The sequence below is a fragment of the Triticum aestivum genome, chromosome 5A, assembly GCF_018294505.1.
Source record: "Triticum aestivum cultivar Chinese Spring chromosome 5A, IWGSC CS RefSeq v2.1, whole genome shotgun sequence".
In the NCBI taxonomy this organism is placed as follows: domain Eukaryota; kingdom Viridiplantae; phylum Streptophyta; class Magnoliopsida; order Poales; family Poaceae; genus Triticum; species Triticum aestivum.
Genome location: NC_057806.1, coordinates 651,664,495 through 651,678,175, shown reverse-complemented (window position 1 = coordinate 651,678,175; position 13,681 = coordinate 651,664,495).

The window sequence follows — 13,681 nt, the reverse complement described above, 5'->3', positions numbered from 1 at the left end:
TCCAGCCATGTTGGCCATTAAAAATTTGAATAATATAACCTGGTTTGAAAACCGATTCCTGCCATATAAACCGGTATATCCATGCACATATGATGTATGCTATGATGATGTAATGATGATGCAATGCATGATGCAATATATGATGATGTATATGTATGTGGCATTGATCCGATCAAGAGGGTTGAAGCTATGGTTCGAATACGACCAAGCCCCCAAGTGATTTCCTTGGTGGCCTTACGTCGATCAAGAGGTGTAGCTATGGTTCGAATACGACCAAGCCCCCAAGTGATTTCCCTGGTGGCCTTATGCCGATCAAGAGGTGTAGCTATGGTTTGAATACAACCAAGCCCCCAAGTGATTTCCCTGGTGGCCTTACGCCAATCAAGAGGTGTAGCTATGGTTCGAATACGACCAAGCCCCCAAGTGATTATGTGGGCTGTGCCCAAGGGGTACCTATGTTTGAGGTGTGCTATGCAACAAACTCTCTTGGTCCCTTTGATACGGGCATGAAGCCTTAAATAAATCAGAGCCATGCTCATATGAAGTTGTAATATTGGCTTGATAGCCGGATTACCAAGGTAACCAGAGATGTGCTCTTATAAGATGGGATTGATAGCCGGATTACCAAGGTAACAGAGTTATGCTCTTATAATATGGGCTTGATAGCCAGATTACCAAGGTAACAGAGTTGTGCCCTTATAATACGGGCTTGATAGCCAGATTACCAAGGTAACAGAGCTGTGCTCTTATAATATGGGCTTGATAGCCGTATTACCAAGGTAACAGAGTTGTGCTCTTATAATATGGTCTTGATAGCCGGATTTTAAACCGGATATTTGAGAGCTTCAACGCTTTATGGGAGAGAGATGTCTCTTGAACCGGATTTTGAACCGAAATACTTTCCGATGACTCGGAACTTTTTCATTGAGCCAAGGTTTTGTAATTGTCATATACTTTTTAAGCCGGAAATTTTTTGACGGCCTTTAAATTTTCATCAATATAGCAGTAGCCTCCGGGACCGGGTTATCTTCCCCTCCATCGTCCTGGGGTTCTTAAATTTGCTGAAACTGGCAAGATTTGCTGAATCATGTCATCGTAGCCCCCGAGTCTTAAGACTACTCGAGGAATTGGCTTGAGACTCTCCATGCTTGATCATGATATGACCAGTGGATTGCTGGAATATGTTAAACCTCGGCGGGTTATAATTGCCCCTGTCCTTTGACCCGTCTGGTGTAGGCAAGGGCAATAGCTTGATGGTCTCCTTTGTAATGGTGAATTCTGCATCTGAAATTGCACAAACAAGAGTGATTGTTCTCGAAGAAAATAAGAATATATCAATAGAAACTTGATAGGATGGATTTCACCTGATTTGTCTAGACAAGAGATGATCTTCCATGGACAACTTCCAGCATTGGTAATGACAATTATTCACTTTTCTCTGCAAAAGGCATCCACCACCGTAAGTGGGCACACGGTGGTGCAGATCGGACCCTCCGAGTCATGTTGACCCTCCAAAGTACTTTGTTGTGTAGGAAGCAGGGCTGTAGAAACCACCATCCTGTTTCGCTAATGTTTTGGAGTACTATTTTGAGAATCGTTCTGCAGCAGATGCTATAAAATGTGGCAAATCTCAAAAACAATAGTAGAATAGTTGGCTCCAAGAAACAACTGACAAAGTTAAACAAATCCCCAACTATCCGGGTCATCAGAAAGGCAGTAAAAAGGCTTTATGTTGTCTTCAATTGGCAATCTCTTCTGATCCATGGCACCTCGATGATACCCCTACTGAGGACACTGGCCGATCCAAGACCCAGGGCAACACCATCCCTTGTACTGCACAAAAATAATTCAGACATATTTTAATCCATTCTGTTCCTCCCGTTAGTATGTGTGTACCTCGGAGGAGGCATTCCACTGAAGATACTCATTTATAAGTGTTCTCAAACTAGAGTTGCTCATCCCTCGCCCCCACTTCTTGGCTTTGATATGGGTGGCTCGGGGCGACTTGCGGGACCACATCAAGATTGCGACTTGGTGCGTATGTACGACGACGGGGTGGAGAGATGCCAGCCACGGGTGGAGTAAGTGACCCGTCGAGGCAGAAACGGAAGCGGGCGGCGGCTCGACGCGTCTGCTGCTAAGGCGGCGTGAGGCCGGGGACTCGCCGGAGGTCAGCGGAGACGAGCTGCTCGAAGGCGGCGGTTTGGAAACAACTCAGAGCCGGGGCGGCTCGCGGCAACTATTCAAGGCGCCGCTAGGGATGGCACGGGAACCGGCCGGCGTACCAGGGACGGCGAGCGTAAGACCCGCGGGAACCCGCGGGTCTCAAAGCACAGAGGCAAGGTGCGGCAGCTTTTGTGGATGATGTGGCAGAAACAAGTGCGAGGCCATGGCGGTCCGCTGTAGAGCAGCAGAGGCAAGGCGACTCTCCGTGAAGTAGCGGAAGCCACGGCTTGGAGGTAACCCGGATGACAGCTTGGACCGCATCAACTCGAGGCGGCCGTGACACTGTTGTCTTATCCATCAGCTGGAGGCTCAAGAGACGGGTATGTTGGCGCAGTAAGCGGACGACGGGTCGGAGTAACGAGCGTCAGAGCTGAGCAGACCGCCGGCACATACATACCCAGCAGTGGTTGTGAGCTAGCGGCGCGTCGTGGTGGCGATTGAAGCAAACCGAAGGCAGAAGTAAACCGCAGCGGTTGGAACAGCGCACCAACGGAGATGGCAAAGGCAACCCATGGTGGCGGGTTAGTGGAGGCAGGGCTCAGTCGTAGTGAACCGGCGAGGAGCAGGTGAAGACCGGCGGCCGGCAACCAACCTGTCGCGGCACGACACGCGGAAGGAGCAGGACGGCTCGGAAGCGGAATTAAACCAAGAGGCGTTTGGAGGCGAGTCATTGTGGCCCGGGCAACTCATCGCGTGATATGCCGCGGGGTGGTTTGACATGAGGCAGAGGAGACGTCCGAGGCGAGGCCCGAGCGACGGTTCACAGGCTGTAGGTGGCGCGGGGAGACCCGGTAGCGGCTCAACCAGAACGGCCCAAGGCAGTCGGCGAGGCGAGTTAGCGACGACGCGAGGCCGCGATGGGTCGCGGTGCTGCAGGGGCGGCTTGACATAGCAGCCCAAGGTGGCCACTTGAAACGGAGGCAATGACCAAAACAGGGCTAGCAGCCCATGTGAACGGGTTGGAGAGGCGCCGGCACGGCGGGGCCGCGGCCGAACAACTGTCAGAAGCGCTATGCTTTCAGAGAAAGATCAAAGAGTCTGCTTGACCGGCTTGAATCCTTTTAGAACATTAAGGCTATGCTCGGCCAATCTGCGTGGGATTTCTGGCATGTCTGAAGGATGCCAGGCAAATATGTCCCAATTCTCGCGCAGAAACTCCTGTAGTGCAGCGTCTACAACGGGGTTTAACTGTGCCCCGATGGATGCTGTTTTTGTGTGATCCGTTGGATGGACTTGGAATTTGACTATTTCGCCCGCTGATTTAAAGGAGGTGGACTTGGATCTTTTGTCTAGTATCACGTTATCCCTGTCCATTGTGGAGCGCAGCGCGGTTAACTCCTCCGCCACAAGGGCTTCGGATAATGCCTCGAGGGCCAGTGCGGCTGTTTTGTTCTCGGTGCGGAGTGCTATGTCCGGATCACTAGCTAGAGTGATGATTCCATTGGGTCCGGGCATTTTGAGCTTCATGTACCCGTAATGAAGTATGGCTCGGAAAATCGTGAATGCCTCCCGCCCTAGAAGGGCGTGGTATCCGCTACTGAACGGGGCCACTTGGAATGTGATTTCTTCGGACCTACAATTCTCCGGAGTGCCGAATACCACATCTAGTGTGATTTTCCCAGCGCAACGTGCCTCCCGACTAGGGATAATTCCTCGGAAGGTCATGCTGCTTTGCTCTATACGGTTGCTGTCTATTCCCATTTTTTGAAGGGTCTCCTCATAAATGAGATTTAATCCGCTGCTGCCGTTCATGAGCACTTTAGTGAGCCGAAAGCCGTCCACAATTGGACTGAGGACCAAAACAGCTGGTGCTCAGGTTGTTCGAAATTGAGGTTCGTCACTGGCATTGAAGGTTATAGCCGTGTCGCTCCATGGATTTGTTGCTGCTACGTGGCAGACTTCGGTAAGGCTGCAGAGTACTCGCTTACGCCTATTATTTGAGGCGAAGGTCTCGAACACTGTCAGTACTGTATTGTGATCCCCGAGAAGGTGTTCTGGGGTGTTTTGGATGAGGAGATCCTCACCGCTTTTGGCCACCTGCCGGAGTACCCAACATGCTCTAAGGCTATGTGTTGGTATGGCATACGTTGTACTATGAATTTTGCAGGGCCCGTTAAGCCATCCCTCCAATACGGTTCCATGCCCTGTAGTGGGCTTTTGTTTCTTTATAATTGAGTCGGGCGACTTATGAGAGTGCGCCCTTTTAGTTCGGACTGGGGGTTTTAACAGGGCCGGATTATCCCAGAATTGTGTTTGGGTTTTCCAGGCGCTTTCCATCGCACAGTATTTCCGTACTATGGCCGCCAAGTCGGCGAAGTGTGTAATGTCGCAGCGACTAATGGCGTTGATGATCCCCTTGTCCGTGCAATTGTTACAAAAGAATGAAATTGCGTCTTCCTCACGACAGTCCTTGACCTTGTTCATTGCAAGGAGGAATCTGGCCCAATAGTGATGTACTGTTTCTTGGGGCGCTTGCCTAATGTGGGAAAGATTGTTTGTATCTGGGTGGGTGGGTGGATTTAAGTCTAGACCTTGACCCAATCTGAGATCCCGGGGCGGGGGAGTTTCTGATCTTGTAAGTTCGGACTCCGGGATATTCCTCCCGTGAGTGAGTATCCGGCTCGGAGAGCTCAGGAATCCGGACATAGTTCATCCTCATGATAGAGGAAGAAACGCTGCATTGTTCCTCCACCACCGCTATTTGATGGGTGACCGGCGGAGAGTTAATCTCCCTTTGGTCGGGTTTAAGCCCGATCCGATCATAGTCCGTAGCGAATCCCAGAGCGGCGATGCGATCCAAGAGCTTGTTCAAAGAGGAGAGCTCCATTGGATCCATCTGCTCGGTGAATTTTTGAGCCGATGTGGAGGCTGTTTTTGATGACCCGAGAAGTCATCATTGGCACAACGGCCGAGCGGGCGGTCATGACGAAGCCGCCTAGTCGGAGAGTTTGGCCTACAGCCAGGGCACCCCCAGAAGTGATGTTGTTATTGACAACGAGATGAGCCATCCCCCTTTACGATGACGACACAGTGGAAATCTCAATGAAAGCACCAATGTCGATGTCAAAACCGGCGGATCTCGGGTAGGGGGTCCCGAACTGTGCGCCTAAGGCGGATGGTAACAGGAGGCAGGGGACACGATGTTTACCCAGGTCCGGGCCCTCTTGATGGAGGTAATACCCTACGTCCTGCTTGATTGTTCTTGATGATATGAGTATTACAAGAGTTGATCTACCACGAGATCGTAGAGGCTAACCCTAGAAGCTAGGCTATGGCATGATTGTCTGTCATCCTATGGACTAAACCCTCCAGTTTATATAGACACCGGAGGGGGCTAGGGTTACACAAGGTCGGTTACAAAGGAGGAGATATACATATCCGTATTGCCTAGCTTGCCTTCCACGCCAAGTAGAGTCCCATCCGGACATGGGGCGAAGTCTTCAATCTTGTATCTTCATAGTCCAACAGTCCGAACAAAGGATATAGTTCGGCTGTCCGGAGACCCCCTAATCCAGGACTCCCTCACCTCCCCAAGCTCCATTTTTGCTCAAACCTCCATTTTCGCCCGATCTCTGTCCTGAGCCAATCAAACTTGTTGATTTTCTAGGGATTGGTTGAGAAGGCCCTGATCTACACTTCCACCAAGAAAATTTTGATTCCCCCCACTAATCCCTTGCGGATCTTGTTACTATTGGGTGTTTGAGAACCCTAGATGGTTGAGGTCACCGCGCAGCCATATTGCATTGTGGTGAAGCTTCATGGTGTCGTTGGGAGCCTCCAATTAAGTTGTGGAGATTGCCCCAACCTTGTTTGTAAGGGCTCGGTCGTCTCCTTCAAGGGAACCAATAGTGGAATCATGACATCTCGCATTGTGTTAGGGCGTGAGGAGAATACGGTGGCCCTAGTGGCTTCTTGGGGAGCACTGTGCCTCCACACCGCTCCAACGGAGACATACTTCCTCTCAAAGGGAAGGAACTTCGGTAACACATCCTCGTCTGCACCAGCTCCACTCTTGGTTATCTCTTACCTTTATTTGTGCAAGCTTACCTTGTGTTATATCCCTTGCTTGCTTGTGTGTTTGTTGTTGTTGCATCATATATATTGCTCACGTAGTTGCATATCTAGACAACCTATTTTGATGCTAAGTTTAATTTGGTAAAGAAAAGCTAAAAATTGTTAGTTGCATATTCACCCCCTCTAGTCAACCATATTGATCCTTTCAATTGGTATCAGAGCCTCATCTCTTTATTAAGGACTTTGCCGTCCGAAGAGTATGTTTGGCACCATGGACGAGGTGGAGGAGCACTCCGGTGCGAGTCCTACCTTGCCTGCGGCCGATGGGGGATCCTCGGTCTCTCATGAGGAGTTCAATGCGGCTTTGGACACATTGAAAACCTCCATGACGACCGAGGTCAAAGGCATGTTTAAGGATTTTCTTGATGGTCTCAAATTATCCACCGCACCGTTGGAAGTGGTTGACCCCGCTAACAAGGTGATGGATGCTAACTCCAATAAGGGGGAAGCTACTAGTGATCAAGTTCCTTTGCCGAGTGGTAGAAGTGGAAATGGCATATTTGCCCATGTTGAACCTCCACTTACTTATGGAGGACCGGTTCCCTCCACGCATATGAATCATGTTGGTCCTCCTCCCAAGCTTGTGAAAAATGAGGCGTATCACTTTAAACATCATTTAAATCATAGTTCTACTAATCTTTGGAGAATTATTGAGCAAGGTTTCTACCCGCATGACCCAAGCAACTTCATTCCTAGAGAAGCCGCGAATCACCAATGCAACGAGTCCGCTCTCTTCATTCTCCAAGAAGCCATTCCTCCCGAAGATATTGCGCACCTCTGTCCTTGCACCGTGGCCATGGAAGCACGACAACATTTTGTTTCCATTTACAAGGGAAGCGCAAACATGCAACGCTCAAACTTTGAAGTGGTGCAAGATGAAGCCGATGAGTTTGCATTGATTGAAGATGAAGAACCTCGAGAGCTTTACCGAAGATTAACCACTCTCACGCTCTCACTCCGAGATCATGGGGACAAGGATACAGACGAAAATTGGATCAAGCGCAAGTTTCTCAAGACCATGATGCCTTGCCATAAGGCCATGTCCTCCGTCATCCGTCAAAGGCTGGACTTTCATGCCTTGTCCTCAAGTGAAGTGTTGGATGAGTTTGTTGCAATGAGGATCTAGAACAAGACCGCCAACTATGCGGTGTTGCGTTCTCAATGATCAAAGAAGTCCAACTTTGCGTTGAAGGCCAAGGCTAATGTGTAAGAAGAGGGTGAAGATGAAGAAGAGGAGAGTTGCCTCGAAGATACCAAATATGCCTATCATGAGCACATGGCTCTCGCTTCACGGAAATTTTGGAGCAAGAAGGACTCAAGGCCCAACTTCAACAAGAACAACTCAAGTGGTGCCAAGGGCAAGCAACGTGTGAGGACATGCTATAATTGTGGCAATGTGAGTCACTTTGTGGCGGATTACCATAGAGAAAAGGGAAGACAATGGTGGCAAGCTTATTCGAAAAGACAAGGCCAAGTCCTTCCCCAACAAGAACAACTTCACCAAGAAGACTCCTCCCAAGGGGTTGGTGGCACAAGAAGAGTACAATGAGGATGATGAAGATGGTGAGACGGATACCATGGCCTCCACTACCATTGCAACAACTCCACGGGTGTCCCTCTTTGATTCACCCAACAAGAACATAACCGCCAAGTGTTGGAAATATGCCCTAGAGGCAATAATAAAAGCATTATTATTATATTTCCTTGTTCATGATAATTGTCTTTTATTCATGCTTTAATTGTGTTATCCGGAAATCGTAATACATGTGTGAATAATAGACACCAACATGTCCCTAGTAAGCCTCTAGTTGACTAGCTCATTGATCAACATATAGTCATGGTTTCCTGACTATGGACATTAGATGTCATTGATAACGAGATCACATCATTAGGAGAATGATGTGATGGACAAGACCCAATCCTAAACATAGCATAAGATCGTATAGTTCGTTTGCTAGAGTTTTCCAATGTCAAGTATCCTTTCCTTAGACCATGAGATCATGTAACTCCTGGATACCGTAGGAGTGCTTTGGGTGTACCAAACGTCACAACGTAACTGGGTGACTATAAAGGTATACTACGGGTATCTCCGAAAGTGTCTGTTGGGTTGACACGGATCAAGACTGGGATTTGTCACTCCGTATGACGGAGAGGTATCACTGGGCCCACTCGGTAATGCATCATCATAATGAGCTCAAAGTGACCAAGTGTCTGGTCACGGGATCATGCATTACAGTACGAGTAAAGTGACTTGTCGGTAACGAGATTGAATGAGGTATTGGGATACCGACGATTGAATCTCGGGCAAGTAACATACCGATTGACAAAGGGAATTGTACACGGGGTTGCTTGAATCCTCGACATCATGGTCCATCCGATGAGATCATTGAGGAGCATGTGGGAGCCAACATGGGTATCCATATCCCGCTGTTGGTTATTGACCAGAGAGTCGTCTCGGTCATGTCTACATGTCTCCCGAACCCGTAGGGTCTACACACTTAAGGTTCGGTGACGCTAGGGTTGTAGGGATATGTATATGCAGTAACCCGAATGTTGTTCGGAGTCCCGGATGAGATCCCGGACGTCACGAGGAGTTCCGGAATGGTCCGGAGGTAAAGAATTATATATAGGAAGTGCTATTTCGGGCATCGGGACAAGTTTCGGGGTCACCGGTATTGTACTGGGACCACCGGAAGGGTCCCGGGGGTCCACCGGGTGGGGCCACCTGCCCCGGGAGCCACATGGGATGTAGGGGGTGCCCCTTGGCCTATATGGGCCAAGGGCACCAGCCCCAAGAGGCCCATGCACCTAGGGTTCAAGGAAGGGAAGAGTCCCAAAGGGGGAAGGCACCTCCTAGGTGCCTTGGGGAGGAGGGATTCCTCCCTTGGCCGCACCCCCCCTAGGAGATTGGATCTCCTAGGGCCGGCGCCCCCCCTTGGACTCCCTATATATAGTGGGGAAGGAGGGCCTCTCATAACACATCTTTGGTGCCTCCCTCTCCCTCTCCAACACATTCTCCTCCTCCATAGTGCTTGGCGAAGCCCTGCCGGAGTACTGCAGCTCCATCAACACCACGCCGTCGTGCTGCTGCTAGAGCCATCTTCCTCAACCTCTCCTTCCCCTTGCTGGATCAAGAAGAAGGAGACGTTACGCTAACCGTACGTGTGTTGAACGCGGAGGTGCCGTCCGTTCGGCGCTAGGATCTCCGGTGATTTGGATCACGTCGAGTACGCCTTCCTCATCCCCGTTCTTTGAACGCTTCCGCGCGTGATCTACAAAGGTATGTAGATGCAATCCAATCACTCGTTGCTAGATGAACTCCTAGATGGATCTTGGTGAAACTGTAGGAAATTTTTTGTTTTCTGCAACGTTCCCCAACACCAAGTGCCTCATGGCTAAAGCCACCAACAAGGTAACCCCAAACATCAAAACTACCATCACTACTAATCCTTCCTTGACGGATTGCATTGACGAAAGTGAGGGGGCGAAGGAAGAGGAAAATGGATTTGAGCCTTTTATGAATAAGCTCAAGGGTAAACCCAATAAGCACTTCATTGCTCTCTTGGAACAACTTGGTGAAGCCAATGACATGATCTAGTCTCACGAAGAAACCATCTCTAAGATGGAAGGGCATAGTCATGACTATGCCGATGAGATATCGGATCTCTCTAATGTGCTTGAGGAAGAGCGTGGTCATCGTTTGGCTCTTGAGGAGTCACACAACGATGATCATGCTAAGTTAAGGAAAGATCTTGATCATGCTCTTGTTGTCACTCGTGTGCTCAATTCCGAGAAGGTCAAACTTGTGGTTGACGATGCTAGACTCAAGGAGGAGTTTGATGTATTTGACAAGGCTCACAAGGCCTTGAAGAGTGCTCATGCTAGCCTCAAATAGTCTCATGATCAACTCCAAGTTAAGCTAACCAAGGAGAAAGCCACATTTCCTCATATGGTTTTAATTGATAATGCAAATGCTACTAACCCACGTTGTGAGCACGTGCATCTTATGGAGGAGAATGCCAAGTTGAAGGAGCAACTTGAGAAAGGCCTTGTGTCTTGCATACAAGGTGTCAAGAACCTCAATGATCTTTTTTGATGAATATGATATTTTTTTGTCCCCCAAGTTTTGATGAGCAAATTTATTATGATGAAAGCATGCCTCCTATGGGTGCCCTCGGGAAGCTATGTTTGATGAAGATGATATTTTTTGTCCCCCAAGTTTTGATGAGCAAATTTATTATGATGAAAGCATTCCTCCTATCTATGATGATTATTGTGATAAAACGTATGCTTTAAAGAATAATAATAACAATGAAACTTTTCATCTTGATCTTAATTTTCAATCACATGATAGTTACTTTGTTGAGTTTGCTCCCACTACTATTCATGAGAAGAACTTTGCTTGTGTGGAGAGTAATAAATTTTCTATGCTTGTAGATCATGAAAAGAATGCTCTATGTGATCGTTATATTGTGGAATTCATTCATGATGCTACTGAAAATTATTATGAGGGAGGAATATATGCTTGTAGGAATTGCAATAATATCAAGTTTCCTCTCTATGTGCTTAAAGTTTCGAAGTTATGCTTGTTTTACCTTCCTATGCTAGTTGATTATTGTTCCCACAAGTTGTTTGCTCACAAAATCCCTATGCATAAAAAGTGGGTTAGACTTAAATGTGCTAGTCATATTCTTCATGATGCTCTCTTTATGTTTCAATTCTTATCCTTTATGTGAGCATCGTTGAAATCATCACGCCTAGCTAGGGGCGTTAAACGATAGTGCTTGTTGGGAGGCAACCCAACTTTATCTTTGTTCCTTGCTTTTTGTTCCTGTTTAGTAATAAATAATTCATCTAGCCTCTGTTTATATGTGGTTTTATGCTTTTAATTAGTGTTTGTGCCAAGTAGAACCTTTGGGAAGACTTGGGGGAAGTCTTTGCGATCATGCTGTAAAAACAGAAACTTTAGCGCTCACAAGAATTGCTTCCATTTTTATTTGGTGAGTGATATTTAGTTAATTATTTTTGCAGATGATTAATAGATAAATTCCTCACGTCCAGCAATTTATTTGAGAATTTTATGAGTTCCATAAGTATACGTTTGATCGAGATTACTACAGATTGTTCTGTTTTTGACAGATTCTGCTTTTCATGTGTTGTTTACTTATTTTGATGAATCTATGGCTAGTAAAAGAGTTTATAAACCATATAGAAGTTGGAATACAGTAGTTTTAACACCAACATAAATAAAGATGAGTTCATTATAGTACCTTGAAGTGGTGATTTATTTTCTTATACTAACGGAGCTTACGAGTTTTCTGTTAAGTTTTGTGTTGTGAAGTTTTCAAGTTTTGGGTAAGGATTCGATGGACTATGGAATAAGGAGTCAAAGGAGCCTAAGATTGGGGATGCCCAAGGCACACCAAGGTAATATTCAAGGATAGCCAAGAGCCTAAGCTTGGGGATGCCCCGGAAGGCATCCCCTCTTTCGTCTTTGTTCATCGGTAACTTTACTTGGAGCTATATTTTTATTCACCACATGATATGTGTTTTGTTTGGAGCGTCAACTTATTTTGTTAGGATTTGCTTGCTGTTTGAATAAAGTATCAAGATCTGAAATTCTTAAATGTTAGAGAGTCTTCACATAGTTGCATAATTATTCGACTACTCATTGATCTTCACTTATATCTTTCGGAGTAGTTTGTTTTTGCTCTTGTACTTCACTTATATCTTTTAGAGCATGGTGGTGGTTTTATTTTGTAGAAATAAATGAACTCTCATGCTTCACTTATATTATTTTGAGAGTCTTAAATAGCATGCTAATTTGCTTAAAATCCTAATATGCTAGGTATTCAAGATTAGTAAAATTTTCTTATGAGTGTTTTGAATACTAAGAGAAGTTGGATGCTTGATGATTGTTTTGAGATATGGAGGTAATAATATCAAAGTCATGCTAGTTGAGTAGTTGTGAATTTGAGAAATGCTTGTGTTGAAGTTTGCAAGTCCCGTAGCATGCACGTATGGTAAACGTTGTGTAACAAAATTGAAACATGAGGTGTTATTTGATTGTCTTCCTTATGAGTGGCGGTCGGGGATGAGCGATGGTCAATCTATCCCCCTAGGAGCATGCGCATAGTGCCGAGGTTTTTGATGACTTGTAGATTTTTGCAATAAGTATGTGAGTTCTTTATGACTAATGTTGAGTCCATGGATTATACGCACTCTCACCCTTCCATCATTGCTAGCCTCTTCGGTACCGTGCATTGCCTTTTCTCACATTGAGAGTTGGTGCAAACTTCGCCGGTGCATCCAAACCCCGTGATACGATACGCTCTGTCACACATAAACCTCCTTATATATTCCTCAAAACAGCCACCATACCTACCTATTATGGCATTTCCATAGCCATTCCGAGATATATTGCCATGCAACTTTCCACCATTCCGTTTATCATGACACATTCATCATTGTCATATTTCTTAGCATGATCATGTAGTTGACATAGTATTTGTGGCAAAGCCACCTCTCATAATTCTTTCATACATGTCACTCATGCATCATCGCAATCCCGGTACACCGCCGGAGGCATTCATATAGAGTCATATCTTGTTCTAGTATCGAGTAATCATTGAGGTGTAAATAAATAGAAGCGTGATGATCATCATTCTCTAGAGCATTGCCCCAAGTGAGAAAAAAATAAAAAAAGAAAAAAAGAGAAAGGCCATAAAAAAGAGAAGGCCCAAAAAATGAAAAAAAATAAAAAATGAGAGAAAAAGAGAGAAGGGACAATGCTACTATCCTCTGCCACACTTGTGCTTCAAAGTACCACCATAATATTCATGATAGAAAGTCTCTTGTTTTGTCACTTTCATATACTAGTGGAGTTTTTCATTATAAAACTTGGCTTGAATATTCCAACAATGGGCCTCCTCAAGTGCCTTAGGTCTTCGTGAGCAAGCAAGTTGGATGCACACCCACTTAGTTTCTTTTGTTGAGCTTTCATACATTTATAGATCTAGTGCATCCGTTGCATGGCAATCCCTACTCCTCGCATTAACATCAATCGATGGGCATCTCCATAGCTCATTGATTAGCCTCGTTGAAGTGAGACTTTATCCTTTTTGTCTTCTCCACATAACCCCCATCATCATATTCTATTCCACCCATAATGCTATATCCATGGCTCGCGCTGAAATTATGCCAAGTAGCATTCCGCATCAAAAAATTCTATTTTTATCATTTATCTACTCGAGGACGAGCAGGAATTAAGCTTGGGGATGCTGATACGTCTCCAACGTATCTATAATTTTTGATTGCTCCATGCTATATTATCTACTGTTTTGGATGTTTATGGGCTTTATTATACACTTTTATATCATTT